Below are 17,167 nucleotides of genomic sequence, written 5' to 3' on the forward strand. Positions count from 1 at the left end.
TACATTGACATGAAGCTGCCATGGGTGTGCATATGTTCCCCATCCTGAATCCCCCTCCCACCTCCGTCCCCATCCCCTCCCTCTGGGACATCCCAGTTCACCAGTCCCGAGAATCCTGTATCATGCATTGAACCTGGACTAGTGATTTGTTTCACATATGATAATACACATGTTTTAATGCGTTTCTCTGAAATCATCCCACCCTCGCCTTTTCCCACAGAGTCCAAAAGATTGATATATACATCTGTGTCTCTTTTGCTGTCTCGCATACAGGGTTATTGTTACCATCTTTCTAAATTCCGTATATATACGCTATTATACTGTATTGTTGTCTTTCTTTCTGGCTTACATCACTCTGTATAATAGGCTCCAGTTTCATCCACCTCATTAGAATTGATTCAAATGTATTCTTTTTAATGGCTGAGTAATATTCCATTCTGTATATGTACCACTGCTTTCTTATCCATTCATCTGCTGATGGACATCTAGGTTGCTTCCATGTCCTGGCTATTATAAACAGTGCTATGATGAACACTGGGGTACACGTTTCTCTTTCAATTCTGGTTTCCTCGATGTGTAGGCCCAGCAATGGGATTGCTGGGTCATATGGCAGTTCTATTTCCAGTTTTTTAAGGAATCTCCACACTGTTCTCCATAGTGGCTATACTAGTTTGCATTCCCAACAACAGTGTAAGAGGGTTCCCTTTTCTCCACACCCTCTCTAGCATTTATTGCTTGTAGACTTTTGGATCGCAGCCATTCTGACTGGCATGAAATGGTACCTCATAGTGGTTTTGATTTGCATTTCTCTGATAATGAGTGATGTTGAGCATCTTTTCATGTGTTTGTTAGCCATCTGTATGTCTTCTTTGGAGAAATGTCTATTTAGTTCTTTGGCCCATTTTTTGATTGGGTCATTTATTTTTCTGGAATTGAGCTGAAGGAGTTGCTTTTATATTTTTGAGATTAACTCTTTGTCAGTTGCTTCGTTTGCTACTATTTTCTCCCATTCTGAAGGCTATCTTTTTACCTTGCTTATAGTTTCCTTTGTTGTGCAGAAGCTTTCAATTTTAATTAGGTCCCATTTGTTTATTTTTGTTTTTGTTTCCAATATTCTGGGAGGTGGGTCATAGAGGATCCTGCTGTGATGTATGTCGGAGAGTGCTTTGCCTATGTTCTCCTCTAGGAGTTTTACAGTTTCTGGCCTTACATTTAGATCTTTAATCCATTTTGAGTTTATTTATGTGTATGGTGTTAGAAAGTGTTCTAGTTTCATTCTTTTACTAGTGGTTGACCAGTTTTCCCAGCATCACTTGTTAAAGAGATTGTCTTTTCTCCATTATATATTCTTGCCTCCTTTGTCAAAGATAAGGTGTCCATAGGTGCATGGATTTATCTCTGGGCTTTCTATTTTGTTCCATTGATCTATATTCCTGTCTTTGTGCCAGTACCATACTGTCTGATGACTGCGGCTTTGTAGTAGAGCCTGAAGTTAGGCAGGTTGATTCCTCCAGTTCCATTCTTCTTTCTCAAGATTGCTTTGTATATTCGAGGTTTTATTGCATTTCCATACAAATTGTGAAATTATTTGTTCTACCTCTGTGAAAAATACCATTGGTAGCTTGATAAGGATTGCATTGAATCTATACATTGCTTTTGGAAGTATACTCATTTTCACTATATTGATTCTTCCGATCCATGAACATGGTATATTTCTCCATCTATCAGTGTCCTCTTTGATTTCTTTCACCAGTGTTTTATAGTTTTCTATATATAGGTCTTTTGTTTCTTTAGGTAGATATATTCCTAAGTATTTTGGAGAAGGCAATGGCAACCCACTCCAGTACTCTTGCCTGGCAAATCCCATGGACGGAGGAGCCTGGTAGGCTATAGTGCATGGGGTCGCAAAGTGTCGGACACGACTGAGCAATGCCACTTTCACTTTTCACTTTTGTGCACTGGAGAAGGAAATGGCAACCCACTCCAGTATGCTTGCCTGGAGAATCCCAGGTAAGGGAACCTGGTGGGCCGCCATCAATGCAGTTGCACAGAGTCGGACACGACTGACGTGATTTAGCAGCAGCAGCATTCCTAAGTATTTTATTCTTTTCATTGTAATGGTGAATGGAATTGTTTCCTTAATTTCTATTTTCTCATTATTAGTGTATAGGAATGCAAGGGAGTTCTGTGTGTTGATTCTATATCCTGCAACTTTGCTATATTCATTGATTAGCTCTAGTAATTTTCTGGTGGAGTCTTTAGGATTTTCTATGTAAAGGATCATGTCATCTGAAAACAGTGAGGGATTTACTTCTTCTTTTCCAATTTGGATTCCTTTTATTTCTTTTTCTGCTCTGATTGCTGTGACCAAAACTTCCAATACTATGTTGAATAGTAGTGGTGAGAGTGGTCACCCCTGTCTTGTTCCTGACTTTAGGGGAAATGCTTTCAATTTTTCACCATTGAGGATAATGTTTGCTGTGGGTTTGCCATATATAGCTTTTATTATGTTGCGGCATGTTCCTTCTATTCGTGCTTTCTGGAGGGTTTTTATCATAAATGGATGTTGAATTGTGTCAAAGGCTTTCTCTGCCTCTATTGAGATAATCATATGGCTTTCATTTTTCAATTTGTTAATGTGGTGTATTACATGATTGATTTGTGGATATTGAAGAATCCTTGCATCCCTGGGATAAAGCCCAATTGGTCATGATGTATGATCTTTTTAATATGTTGTTGGATTTTGATTGCTAGTATTTTGTTAAGGATTTTTGCATCTATGTTCATCAGTGATATTGGCCTGTAGTTTTCTTTTTTGTGTGGGATCTTTGTCAGGTTTTGGTATTAAGGTGATGGTGGCCTCATAGAATAAGTTTGGAAGTTTACCTTCCTCTGCAATTTTCTGGAAAAGTTTGTGTAGAATAGGTGTTAGCTCCTCTCTAAATTTTTGGTAGAATTCAGCTGTGAAGCTGTCTGGACCTGGGCTTTTGTTTGCTGGAAGATTTCCAATTACAGTTTCAATTTCTGTGCTTGTGATGGGTCTGTTAAGATTTTCTATTTCTTCCTGGTTCAGTTTTGGAAAGGTGTACTTTTCTAATAATTTGTCCATTTCTTCCACATTGTCCATTTTATTGGCATATAGTTGCTGATAGTAGTCTCATGATCCTTTGTATTTCTGTGTTGTCTGTTGTGATCTCTCCATTTTCATTTCTAATTTATTGATTTGATTTTTCTCCCTTTGTTTCTTGATGAGTCTGGCTAATGATTTGTCAATTTTATTTATCCTCTCAAAGAACTAGCTTTTGGCTTTGTTGATTTTTGCTATGGTCTGTTTTGTTTTTTTGCATTTATTTCTGCCCTAGTTTTTAAGATTTCTTTCCTTCTACTAACCCTGGGGTTCTTCATTTCTTCCTTTTCTAGTTGCTTTAGGTGTAGAGTTAGGTTATTTATTTGACTTTTGTCTTCTTTCTTGAGATATGCCTGTATTGTTATGAACTTTCCCCTTACGACTGCTTGTACAGTGTCCCACAGGTTTTGTGTTGTTGTGTTTTCATTTTCATTCATTACTATGCATATTTTGATTTCTGTTTTGATTTCTTCTGTGATTTGTTAGTTATTCAACTGCGTGTTGTTCAGCCTCCATATGTTGGAATTTTCAATAGTTTTTCTCTTATAATGGAGATCTAATCTTACTGCATTGTAGTCAGAAAAGATGCTTGGAATGATTTCAATTTTTTTGAATTTACGAAGGCTAGTTTATGGCTCAGGATTTGATCTAACCTGGAGAACATTCCCTGTGCACTTCAGAAAAAGGTGAAATTCATTGTTCTGGGGTGAAATGTCCTATAGATATCAATTAGGTCTAACTGGTCTATTGTATCGTTTAAAGTTTGTGTTTCCTTGTTAATTTTCTGTTTAGTTGATCTATCCATAGGTGTGGGTGGGGTATTAAAGTCTCCTGCTATTATTGTGTTATTGTTAATTTCCTCTTTCATACTTGTTAGCATTTGTCTTACATATTGTGGTGCTCCTATGTTGGGTGCATATATATTTATAATTTTTATATCTTCTTCTTGGATTGATCCTTTAATTATTCTGTAGTGTTCTTCTTTGTCTCTTTTCACAGCCTTTGTTTTCAAGTCTATTTTATCTGATATGAGTGTTGCTACTCCTGCTTTCTTTTGATCTCTATTTGCATGGAATATCTTTTTCCAGCCCTCCACTTTCAGCCTGTATGTGTCCCTTGCTTGTAGGTGGGTCTCCTGTAGACAACATATACAGGAGTCTTGTTTTTTTATTCATTCAGCCAGTCTTTGTCTTTTGATTGGGGGCATTCAACCCATTTACATTTAAGGTAATTATTGATCAGTATGATCCCGTTGCCATTTACTTTGCTGTTTTGGGTTCGAGTTTATACACCCTTTCTGTGTTTCCTGTCTAGAGAAGATCCTCTAGCATTTGTTGGAGAGCTGGTTTGGTGGTGCTGAATTCTCTCAGCTTTTGCTTGTCTGTAAAGCTTTTGATTTCTCCTTCAGATTTGAATGAGATCCTTGCTGGGTACAGTAATCTGGGCTGTAGGGTATTTTCTTTCATCAGTTTAAGTATGTCCTGCCATTCCCTCCTGGCCTGAAGACTTTCTGTTGAAAGATCAGCTGTTATCCTTATGGGAATCCCATTGTGTGTTATTTGTTGTTTTTCCCTTGCTGCTTTTAATATTTATTCTTTGTGTTTGATCTTTGTTAATTTGATTAATATGTGTCTTGGGGGTGTTTCACCTTGGGTTTATCCTTTTAGGACTCTCTGTGTTTCTTGGACTTGGGTGACTATTTCCTTCCTCATTTTAGGGAAGTTTTCAACTATTATCTCCTCAAGTATTTTCTCATGGTCTTTTTTTTTGTCTTCTTCTTCTGGAACTCCTATGATTCGAACGTTGGGGCATTTAACATTGTCCCAGAGGTCTCTGAGATTGTCATTTCTTTTAATTCTTTTTTCCTTTTTCCTCTCTGTTTCATTTATTTCTACCATTCTATCTTCTACCTCACTTATCCTATCTTCCTCCTCCATTATTCTACTGTTGGTTCCCTCCAGAGTGTTTTTAATCTCATTTATTGCATTATTCATTATATATTGACTCTTTTTTATTTCTTATAGGTCCTTGTTAAACTTTTCTTGCATCTTCTCTATCCTTGTCTCCAGGCTATTTATCTGTAACTCCATTTTCTTTTCAAGATTTTGGATCATTGTCACTCTTATTATTTAGAATTCTTTATCAGCTAGATTCCCTATCTTTTCCTCTTTTGTTTGGTTTGTTGGGCATTTATCCTGTTCCTTTACCTGCAGAGTATTTCTCTGCCTTTTCATCTTGTTTATATTGCTGTGTTTGGGGTGGCCTTTCCATTTTCTGGCAGTTGTGGAGTTCTCTTTATTGTGGAGTGTCCTTGCTGTGGGTGGGGTTGGACAGGTGGCTTGTCAAGGTTTCCTGGTTAGGGAAGCTTGTGTCTGTGTTCTGGTGGGTGGATCTGGATTTCTTCTCTCTGGAGTGCAATGAAATGTCCAGTAATGAGTTATGAGATGTCAATGGGTTTGGAGTGACTTTGGGCCGCCTGTATATTTATTCTCAGGGCTATGTTCCTGTGTTGCTGGAGAATTTGCATGGTATGTCTTGCTCTGGAGCTTGTTGGCTGTTGGGTGGTGCTTGGTTTCAGTGTAGGTATGGAGTCTTTTGATGAGTTCCTATTGATTAATGTTCCCTCGAGTCAGGAGTTCTCTGGTGTTCTTAGGATTTGGACTTATGCCTCCTACCTCTGGTTTTCAGTCTTATTCTTACAGTAGCCTCAAGACTTCTCCATCTATACTTCACTTTCAGATAGTTCCTTGATCCAGCTTATACTTCTCAAGATCTATAGGCGCCTTCCTATGTGGTCGGTACTAACTACAGGGTTTTAAAATATTGCAGCTGTCACTTCCAAGGTGGTTCCCTCTGTTTTTGCTTCTGTTTGCTGGTTTCTTCGGTGTCTAATTTCCGCCCTGACACAAGGAGGTGGTGGTGGACACTTTTTTAGGCTCCCTTGTTCAGTTGTGGACAATTCTGAAAGAGATTGGAATACCAGACCTGTCCTGCCTCCTGAGAAATTTGTATGCAGGTCAAGAAGCAACAGTTAGAACCAGACATGGAACGACAGTCTGGTTCCAAATCAGGAAAAGTGTACCTCAAGGCTGTATATTGTCACCCTGCTTATTTAACTTATATGCAGTGTATAGCATGTGAAATACCAGGCTGGATGAAGCACAAACAGGAAACAAGATTGCCGGGAGAAATATCAACAACCTCAGATATGCAACAACTTCTAATGGCAGAAAGTGTAGATGAGCTAAAGAGTCTCTTGATGAAAGTGAAAGAGGAGAGTGAAAAAGTTGGCTTAAAGCTCAACATTCAGAAAACTAAGATCATGGCATCTGGTCCAATCACTTCATGGCAAATAGATGGGGAAACAATGGAAACAGTGAGAGATTTTATTTTTCTGGGTTCCAAAATCACTGCAGGTAGTGACCACAGCCATGAAATTAAAAGACACTTGCTCCTTGGAAGAAAAGCCCTAACAAATCTAGACAGCATATTAAAAAGTGGAGACATTACTTTGCCAACAAAGGTCCATCTAATCAAGGCTATGGTTTTTCCAGTAGTCATGTATGGATGTGAGAGTTGGACCATAAAGAAATCTGAGCACCAAAGAATCAGTACTTTTGAACTGTGGTGTTGGAGAAGATTCTTGAGAGTCCCTTGGACAGCAAGGAGATCCAACCAGTCCATCGTAATGGAAATCAGTCCTGAATATTCATTGGAAGGGCAATGCTGAAGCTGAAACTCCAATACTTTGGCCATCTGGTGTGAAGAACTGGCTCATTTGAAAAGACCCTGATGCTGGGTAAGATTGAAGGCGGGAAGAGAAGGGTACGACAGAGGATGAGATGGTTGGATGGCATCACTGACTCGATGGACAGGGGTTTGGGTAAGCCCCGGGAGTTGGTGATGGACAGGGAGGCCTGATGTGTTGCAGTTCATGGGGTTGCAAAGAGCTGGACATGACTGAGTGACTGAACTGAACTGAACTCCATGATGAGTGAGAAGGGATGAGGCACTGTGGCCCCATGACAATCCTGAATAAAAGGATTTTCCCTCAATACATTACAGAGGGAAAGAAAGGGACCTTATATTTCATAGTCCAGTCCTGTGCTTAGGAGTTCACTTGAGTTGTTTATATAATCCCACCAAAAGTCTGGCAAGTGATGCATTAATTTCATTTGATAGGGAAGACAATTGTGATACAATGATGCTATGTGAAACCCAACCTAGAAGGTGAAAAGGACATGGGTTTCTTTTTCAGACACATCTGTACATGTCTGATAGCTCTTTGTCCACAGCAGAGGCCCCTAGGGCAAACTATTCAGTGTCTCTGAGTCTCAGTTTGCTCATCTATGGATGGAAATAATACAACCACAGAGTGATAAATAATTGAGCCAAGCCTTCATCTTTTTTTTTTTATCTTTTTTTTTTTTTTTTTTGGTGATGCTTCAGGATAAAGTCGCATCCTCTTGCTGTACCAATTAGGTGGATTCTCCTGATTAATGGTGAGAAGTGAGAATTCAATAAACCAACAATGAGCATGAGAGGACCACCATGGCACTGAACCAGAGCTGTGGAGGGATCAACTGAGGTCTTTATCTTTTTTGGTTTGCATTTTAGCTGTAGAGGAAAGAAGCGAATAACATTTAAGCTGCAAAGAATACACAATATCCCCAGGCTTTGTAGGATAAGAGACAAGTATCTCTCCTTTACAGACAGAAAGTCATTCCCAGCATTAATGATCGGAGCCGTGATAAGGATGCCTAAACGTGAACTCAATAGTGGGGTGGTATTCAAGGTAGCAGTTCCCTCTAGCTCCCAGAGTGTCCTGAATTGAATCCCAGGGCAGGGGGTGGGGTGGAGACTTTCCCTACAGTTGCCCTCAGCTGCATGATGTACCCCAGACCTCCCTTTTTGTGCATTCCAAGCCTGGCCTTGGGTTGGTGCTTGGAGACAGAACAGCGCACAGTCGGGCCAAGACCAGGCTCCGCACTGGCTCCCCAGATCCAGGCACTGTCGTCCTTCAACGGTGACGGGTCTGAGAATTTCCTGGAGATCCGAGCATCCTCAGATCCTGACCAGTAGGGCTGGGTGGGACCAGAGTCTGCACTGGGGACAACCTGCCCCACAGATTCTGACACACATGTTCCCAAGAACCTGATGTAAAGGACAAGATGGGCCTGAGAGGAGAGACCCCTGAGCAGAGGTAGAGGGTGGTGCTGGGTCACTTGGTGATGCCCCAGACATGTCGTGGAGGGCCAGTAACACCTGGATCCTGCTTGGGGGGCTGTATTTCCAGGGACAATTCCTTCTTTCCTCAGTGCCTCTGAGATTGCTGCCCAGAAGGATTCAGTGCCAGAGTGCCTCCTGGGGTGCACATCTCCCATGGGAGTGAAGCTCACGTCCCACAGCATCTCCCAACATCGACCCCTGCTGATCTCTCTGAGCTTGTTTCCTTCCCCTCCTCCCACCCTCCCTGGACTCTGACCACACTGGCCCCTTCTTGGTCCCTGAGCACGCACATCCCCCTACCTCCCCAGGGCCCTGTCCTTGCTCAGTCCATACACATCCCCATGGCTCACTCCTCTCCCCCCTCACAGCTTCAGTCATAGACTCCCTCTCTGGCCATCCTATTTAGAAGACACCCCCGCGGATTCTCTAGGCTTCAATTTATCTCTGCAGCACTTATTCTGATTTGATGAATTGCCATCTGTTGTACACTTTAATTTTTATTATCTATTTCTACATAGCTGAGTTTAAGCTCTGTGAGGAAGGGATGTGGTTTTTGTTTGTACTATTTTTTTCACTAGTATAATCTCAGCATTTAGGACAGCACCATGTACCTAGTAGAAGCTCAGTGAATACTTGTTGGAATAAAAGAATGTAAATGGCCAGGAGATGAGGCATTTTAGTACAGTTAAGGCTGGCCAAATCGCTGGTCAATAAAGCTTCACTTCAGGTGCCAGTAAGGTACAGGGCTAGGACTTCAGGGGATGTGAGGAGGCAAAGATGAGTGCTTGGGAGGCATGGTGATTGCTGCTCAGCGGGACGTTCCTTCCTCCACCTCAGCGGACCCATGGCCTCCATGGTTTGTGCACAAGGATGGGCAACCTGTGATGCTCCCTTCTAAGGAGTGACTTTCTTTCCAGGTAGTTGCTGCCACCCAGCCAACGGGGAGCTCAGGAAGGGCTCATTGGGAGCCCAGGCATCTCTGCCTGAGCACAGTACACCACGGTGTCTGGGATGCAGGGCTCAACCTCTGGGCTTCCATACCGTGCCTAGTGAAGGTTGTAACTAACAGCAGGACACAACGCCCAGCACAGAGGCTCTCAGCCACACATCAAATGCACCAGTCTCCCACCACCTGTGCATTCTTGGCCCAAGCAGGCCAGACCCTCTTACTCTGGGAAAATGGTTTCCAAATCTGAAATGTCACCTCTTCTCTCTAAGTCTCTCTAAATCCTCTTTAGCCTTAAAGTCCTGTTTGCTCCAAATGTGTGTTCTCAGATTGAGGATGCTCTGATGGGATGAGGGACATCTCAGGAACTGTTTTCCTCACTTATTACCTGTGCCTCACAGTTTAAAACTTGATGAAAGTTTCCTTGCAGATCAGGACCTGGTGCTAACGTGTACCTCCTGCTTGGTGCTAGGCAGAAAGCGATGTTCCACAGATAGTTTATCAGTGAACAGAGAAATGAAATAATGAGGAAATGAACAGAGAAATGAATGAACAAGTTAGCAGCACCTGACAGATTTCTTTTGTTGTCTTTTTGCACGTGAATGCTTTACTCACAAGAGCCAAAAATGGAAACCACCCAGGTGTCTATCAACATTTATCCATGGTGAATGATAAACTAAATGTTTTGTGTTCACACTATAGAACATTGCTCAGCCATACAAAGGAATGAAGTTCTGAGATGAGCTTCAAGTTGGATGAGCCCAAGAAGGTCACTCTGTGTTTAAAAAGCCAGACACAAAAGGTCATTTTTTGTATGTATTTATATAAAATATTCAGAATAGATCATTGAGACAGGAAGCAGAATAGTGGAAGCCAGGGCCTGGGAGGAGGCAGGGACGGAGTGATGAATATGTGTGAGGTTTCCTTTGGGGTTGATGAAATATTTTTGAATTAAATAGAGGTGGTAGTGGCACAATGTTACGAATCAGCAAATGACACTCATTTGTACACTTTGAAAAAGCTGATTTTAGGGAATTTGATGGTGGCCCAGTGGTTGCGACTTAGCGTTCTCACTGAGAGGTCCTGGGTTCAATCTCTGGTCAGGGAAAGAAGATTCTGCATGCCATATGGCACAGCCAAAAAAAATTAAAAAGTTAATTTTCTATTATGTGAATTTCATCTCAATGGATCAAGAATAACCAAATTCCTAGAATGGAGTGTAAAATTCTCCAAGTATGGGTAAATCTCCTATAATTTCAGACCTAGGCAGCCTTTTGTGAAGTAATATGTAATATGTCTTTTTAAAAATGTAATATGTCTTTTTAAAAATGTTTGGTCACTTTCCAATATAAAAAAATAATACATGGTCACCAAAGATAAAAAGAAGAAAATCAAGATGACCTGAATTGTGCCACACAGAAAGAACAACTGTGAGGACTGTTGTATATGGTGTTCTTATGGTTTTTTCAATACGTATTACATGTGCACATGCATAATACATATTGAATAAGTGTTTATAACATACTTTTATCACTTAATGGTACATTATAATTTAGTCTATTTTCTGTACTTTCAAGAGCATGTTACATAGCTTTTTCTCTTCCTTTTATTAAAATATAAATGACCTAAAATATATTAGTTTCAGGTATAAAACATAATGATTTTATATTTATATATATTGTGAAGTGATTGCACAATAAGACATGTCAAAATCCATCAACACATAGTTACAATTTGTGTGTGTTTGATGAGGACTTTTAAAACCTACTCCCTAAGCAACTTTTAAGCATGCAACCCAGTATTACTAACTACAGTAACCTTGCTGTACATTCATTCCTGGGACTCATTTGTTTTATACCAGGAAGCTGTGCCTTTTGACTGTGTTTACCCCTTCTGTTCACTTCCCAACCCCACCTGGAGCGACCATCAACCTCTTCTCTGCATCTATGTGTGTGTTGTTTTTGTTCATTTGTTTTTTAGATTCCAAATATAAGATCCTATGATACCTGTATTTTTCTGCCTGACTTATTCCACTTATAAACATTTATAAACCCTCAGGGTTTGTCCATGTTGTTACAGATGGCAATTTTTCATTCCTTTTTATGGCTGAATAATGTTCCACTGAATATACAAACTGCGTTTTCTCCATCCATTCATCGATCCACAGATTCTTAGACTCTAGGCTGCCTCCATGTCTTGGCTCCTGTAAAGAATGCTGTGATGAACTTGGGATTTCAATATCTTTTTGAATTAGTGTTTTTGTGTTCTTTGCTTAAATACTCAGAGATGGAATTGTTGGAAAGTATAGTAGACCTATTTTTAATTTTTGAGCAGCTTCATACTGTTCTCCATAGTGGCTGTATCAATTTACATTCCTACTAGGCGCAGTCACTCAGTCATATCTGCTTCTTGCTACCACATGGACTATGGCCCATCAGGCTCCTCTGTTCATGGTATTCTCCAGGCAAGAATGCTGGAGTGGGTAGCCATCCCCTTCTCCAGGGGGTCTTCCAAACCCAGGGACTGAATTTCGGTCTCGTGTATTACAGGCAAATTCTTTACCTCTGAGCCACCAGGGAAGCCTACGTTCCCATTAACAGTGCACAAAGAGTTTCTTTTCTCCACATTCTCCAACAATTATTTGCTATCTTTTTCATCATAGCCATTCTAAAGGTATGCAGTGACAGCTCATTGTGGTTCTGATTTATATTCCTCTGGTGATTAGTGTCAGGTGTCATTTCTGACATAAACTTTGGTTCTTAGAAGGTGAAGGGTAGGGAGTCCATGGTCAAGGGTAAAAGCTGACAGACTTACCTGTCATAAATACTGTAGCCTTGGGGCAGGGGCAGGTGCATTGTATGCAGTCAGGTGGGTGTTGGTTTGGATCTGCCTCCAACTCTGCAAGCCTGTTTCTTCACCTGTAAATGGGGATATGGACATGAATTTCCTGGATCACCACTGGATCAGTCAGGTGGAGCGGAGTGTATACACCCTACAGAACCCCAAAGGAATGCCGGGGCCCTGACTCTGCAGGCAGCTGTTTCCTCCTGGGCCGGGGTCAGCTTTGTTTCCATCTCTTCTATGGCACAGGTTCACCAGGACCTGCAGGATGAGCAGGAATGCCTGGACAGGCTGGCCCTGTATACTCAAAGGGGACAATGGCTCTGTGGAGAACCTGGACCAAAGGGAGACCCTGGACCACCTGGTGAGCAGCTGGGCATGGAATGCAGGTGTTTGTAGATGGCGTGCTGCCGCTAGGCCATGGCAGTAGGCCTACACAGATTCTACCCCAGGAAGAAGAAGAAGGTCATTCTCAAGGTGGCATGGGTCTATTTCAGGGAACGCTGGAGCTCCTGGGGAGGGTGGAGAGTGAGGGCAACATCTTTAGGAGGAGGCTGCCTGTCTGACTTCTATTACAGCCCCATCTTTTATGCACTCCACTTTCAAGGAGATTCAATATCACTGACTGGGCTGGTCCTTTTTCTCAGGGCCTCCAGGTATTCCTGGATCAGCTGAAAGAGAGGGCCCCTCAGGGAGGCAGGGGAGCATGGGACCTCCAGGCACACCAGGCCCCAAAGGACACACTGGGCCCAAAGGTAGGAGGGTGCTATGTGGTGGGTGAGGGAGGGGGAAGGGAGGGGTGATGTTGGCAGCCCTGGTGGGGACCAAGGTATGTGCACAGTGCCTGGAAAGCCTGGAACCTCTGTGCCTGGTACGCCTGGCCTGGGTCTCTCCCCCCACATTCCTACACTGACTGACGATCCTAGAGGAGACCAAGCCCAGGCATGCAGGGCTCCCCAGGTCTCAAAGGAGAGATCAGTGCCCCTGGTGAGCTGGGAGCCCTGGAAGTACTGGCACACAAGGTGAGCAATGGTCATGGGCTGGGCTCACATTCCCTGTGCCCACCACCACCAGGCTAGAGCTGGCATTCCAGGGAGAGGGCCAGCATTGGGCTTGGGGAACTGTCTCTAGGGAGAGGGCGGTGCCAGCAGCAGGGACTATCTGTATTCAGGGAAGGTTGGCTGTTGGGTTATGGGACAGTCAGTGTACAGAGAGAATGCAAGGAGAGGTTTCAGGCACTTAGGGACATTTGTACAGGGGGAGGGCATACTGCTGGTGATATGACAGTCCATGTACTGGAGGAGGTGAAAATTGCTGGACAATGTGTCCAGAACTCACACAGCAATTCTTTTGTGATCCCAGGGCCTGTTGGAGCCATTGGTCCACAGGACCTTCAGGTGCCATGGGTTCCCCAGGACTAAAGGGAGATAGAGGTGATCCTGGTTAAGAAGGAGCAAAGGGAGAGAGTGGACTTGCAGGTAAGAAAGCTCTGGGGGCTCTAGTGGGTGTGGAGAGGGTAGGAGGCCCTCTTTAGTTCAGCACTTTCTCTCACGCGTCCCATGTCCTTACCCCATTCCCAATATATAGCTCCACTTGTCACCCTTCCTGAGGCCTGGGCTCTGAGTCACCCCAGGCTGTATTTGATCTGTCTTCACTCGGCCTCTCTCTCCTGCAGAGGTCAATGCTTTCAGGCAGCGGGTGGGAATTTTAGAGGGACAACTACAACGCCTCCAGAATGCCTTCTCTCAGTATAAGAAAGGTGAGTTCCTGGACCTGACCCTGAGCCAGGCCCCTAGCATGGGCCTCAGACTGGATCTGGGCTTGGCTTGCAGTTCACTGGGCTTGTGTTTAAATTGGACTTACTGGGACGATGATTGGGACTGGACCTAGACCTGGGGCAGGACGTGGGGCTAAGGACAGGGCTGAGACAGAGTCATGTCCCCACGTGCTCCAGGAGCTCAAGCAGATGCACAAGACAAGGAGCAGGATGCGGCCCATACAGTTCAGCAGACCTTCATCCATTTTACCCTTGGTGAGTCCTTATGACAGACAAGGGGACACCCAACCCAGGATGCGTTTCTTCCCTCTGTGGGGCCAGGTGTGCAAATGCCCAGAGAAGAAGCTGCACAGCCCAGGGCAGCAGAGAATCCAGACATGATCCTGAAAGCGGGGGTGGGATGCTGCTGTGGGGTTCAAGGCTGCTGGGGACCTATCCTTGGTGTGTGGCCAAGTATCTCAACCTAAACATGCCCCTGGGTTTGGCAGTGGCAGGCTGCCCCCAGTATCTGGCCAATGCTGGACCCTCCCTTCATCTGCCTAGGTATTTAAACCAGAGTTTCTTCCCTAAGCCTGGATCCTAAGCAGACAGAGGCCTCCTGGAGCACACACCTGAGTGTCCTATGCCTTTGGGACTTTCCACCAACTGCACCTCCTCCTTCTCTGCTCTTCCTGACAACAGCTTGGAATCCACATCATTCATCAAGTGAGGTGAAGTGATTGGGCTTCCCTGGTAGCTCAGCTGGTAAAGAGTCCACTTGCTCTATGGAAGACCTGGGATCAGTCCCTGGCTTGGGAAGAACCCCTGGAGAAGGGGAAGGCTACCCACTCCAGTATTCTGGCCTGGAGAATTCCATGGACTGTATAGTCCATGGGGTCACAAAGAGTCGGACACGACTGAGCAACTTTCACTTTCATTCATCAAACCTCGGTGATTGAAAAAAGAGTTTCCTGAAGGTGCAGATCAGGTGATCTGGTGAGACATGGGGTTGGCTCCTAAGAACTAAAGCCAATTAAGTACTGAAGTAATGGGATGAGAAATTCCAGCAGTTTATGTCTTCCTTCTTGCACAAGCATATTTATATACCTGTTTGTTCCCTCATTCCCTGGTAGCTCAGTTGGTAAAGGATCTGCCTGCAGTGCAGGAGACCTGGGTTCAATCAATGGGTTGGGAAGATCCCCTGGAGAAGGAAATGGCAAACCACTCCAGTATTCTTGCCTGGAAAATCTCATGGACAGAGGAGCCTGTGGGCTGCAGACCATGTGGTCAAAAAGAGGTGGGCACGACTGAACAACTAAAACATCATGCAGCTGATACAAAGGAGAATTTGGGCATATGTGCTTGAACACGTGTGTACCTAAATGCTGTCACTCAGTTGACATCATCTACGTATATGAACACAAATGCACACATATGCACACCCATCCAGATGGACTTTTAGTCCGCCCATGTACCTTCAGATGGACACACAGATATATTCACACATGTACACGCATACCCACCAGATGCATGGATGTAACATAATCATGGCACACGAGCTTACACTGACCTTGTCCAAGGCTGTCTGGGTGCCATCCTAACTCCATGGAAAATCTGGTCTCCAACTGCTTGTTGAAGCTACTCAGACAAAAAGGGCATGTGTTCAGAACACAGCCTGAGTTCTGAACCAGTCCAGTAAGCCCTCATAGGAGCCCTGAAGATTTCCATGCATGACCCTGGAAGTCAGAGGGGTGTGGATGGGATGGAATAAAATGAGATACTTAACACAGAACTTATAGGGGATGCTGTTATATAGTGTTTCTTCCTTAGAAATGAGAGCTTAGACTCTGAAAAGGTAAATGATTTTCCTTGTCACTTGGGCTGTTATTGCCAGGGTGGAGCTTAACACATGGCCTTCTGAGGCCCAGACAGGGCTCTCTCCAAAGCTGATCCCACCCTGCCCTCCTGCCCCCACATAGAGCTCTCAGATGCCGTCATCCCCTGCCCAGTGGTCCAGGGAGGCTGACTGGCTATAGGATCACCTGCGAGCAAATGGAAGCCAACACTGGACTGCCCCCAGTGCAGAGGTCAGCACTTGGCTGCTCTCAGATGCACCCCTGTCCTCCCCTTTCTCCTCACCCCTTCACACAGCACAGAACGGCTCAGACAACTCCACATGCCCCGTCATTGTGCAAGGGTGAGAGTGAGCCGCCTGTTTGGTGTTTTCCACACTCTCAAGAACTGCCCTGGGCTCTACAGTGTCATTTCCCTGCCAAAGTCCTTCCTATTTACACAGTAATTAAAGTCCCGGATTCTGGTGAATAACACGGGGAGGAACAGAAAGTGTACATAGGAGTTTTAGTGTCACATCCAATAAGGTATGATCCTTACATCTCTACATTTGAGAGTTGGGCGACTTTGGCCCTGTCACATAAACACCTGAGTTCCAGGGTCCTCATCTGTTGCTCTGGAACTAAGTGCCTCACTTTTGACCTATCTGGTACCCTGGTACCCTGATGGCAGGCTGGGGACTCCAGTTGGATCACAAGGTCTAGGTGCTGCAACATCCCCAACCTGACTCTCCTCTTCCCCTAGCAGTGCTCTTCCCCAATGGCCAGGTCGTCCAGGGGAAGATCTTCAAGATGGCAGGTGCTGTAAAATCATATTCAGATGCCCAGCAGGTCTGCAGAGAGGCTAAGGGACAGCTGGCCTCCCCACGCTCTGCAGCCGAGAAGGTGGCTGTGATACAACTGGCCAGAGCCAAGGACAATGATGCTTTCCTGAGCATGAATGACATCTCCATGGAGAGCAGGTTCACCTACCCCACCGGGGAATCACTGGTTTATTCCAACTGGGCCAGCAGGGAGCCCAACAAAAGCAATGGTGGACAGCCAGAGAACTGTGTGCAGATCTATCCTGAGAGCAAGTGAGCAACTCCTCATGATCTGCGAATTTTGAGACCCTCCTCCACCCCAGGGAGGAAGGGGACAGTGCCCAGAGCTGTGAGCTGCCAACATTCCAATAAAAAGATGACCCTCTGCTGCTCATGGCTTTCCCACTGAGCCATGGGATGAGGCCACAAGGCAGGCCTCCTATGGAACTCCTCCCTCAGAATAAAGTTTGAACCTGGCCTCACATCTGGAAGACTTGTCACAAAAAAAGAGGGGCAGCCTGCTGATTCAGGGGCAAGGCTAAAAGGAGGTCTCCAAGATGTCCCTGTTGCTAAATCCAGTATCTCCTCCTCACCTGGATAGATGTCTAGCCCTCT

The 17,167-nt window shown here is 44.2% G+C and overlaps 1 pseudogene; it reads left to right on the forward strand.

Annotated features, from left to right (window-relative positions):
* The first annotated feature begins 10,537 nt into the window (after positions 1–10,537).
* LOC129656630 (collectin-46-like) lies at positions 10,538–16,857 on the forward strand (annotated as a pseudogene).
* The last annotated feature ends 310 nt before the right edge of the window (positions 16,858–17,167 follow it).

This window comes from Bubalus kerabau, chromosome 1 (assembly GCF_029407905.1).
Source record: "Bubalus kerabau isolate K-KA32 ecotype Philippines breed swamp buffalo chromosome 1, PCC_UOA_SB_1v2, whole genome shotgun sequence".
Classification (NCBI taxonomy): Eukaryota; Metazoa; Chordata; class Mammalia; order Artiodactyla; family Bovidae; genus Bubalus; species Bubalus kerabau.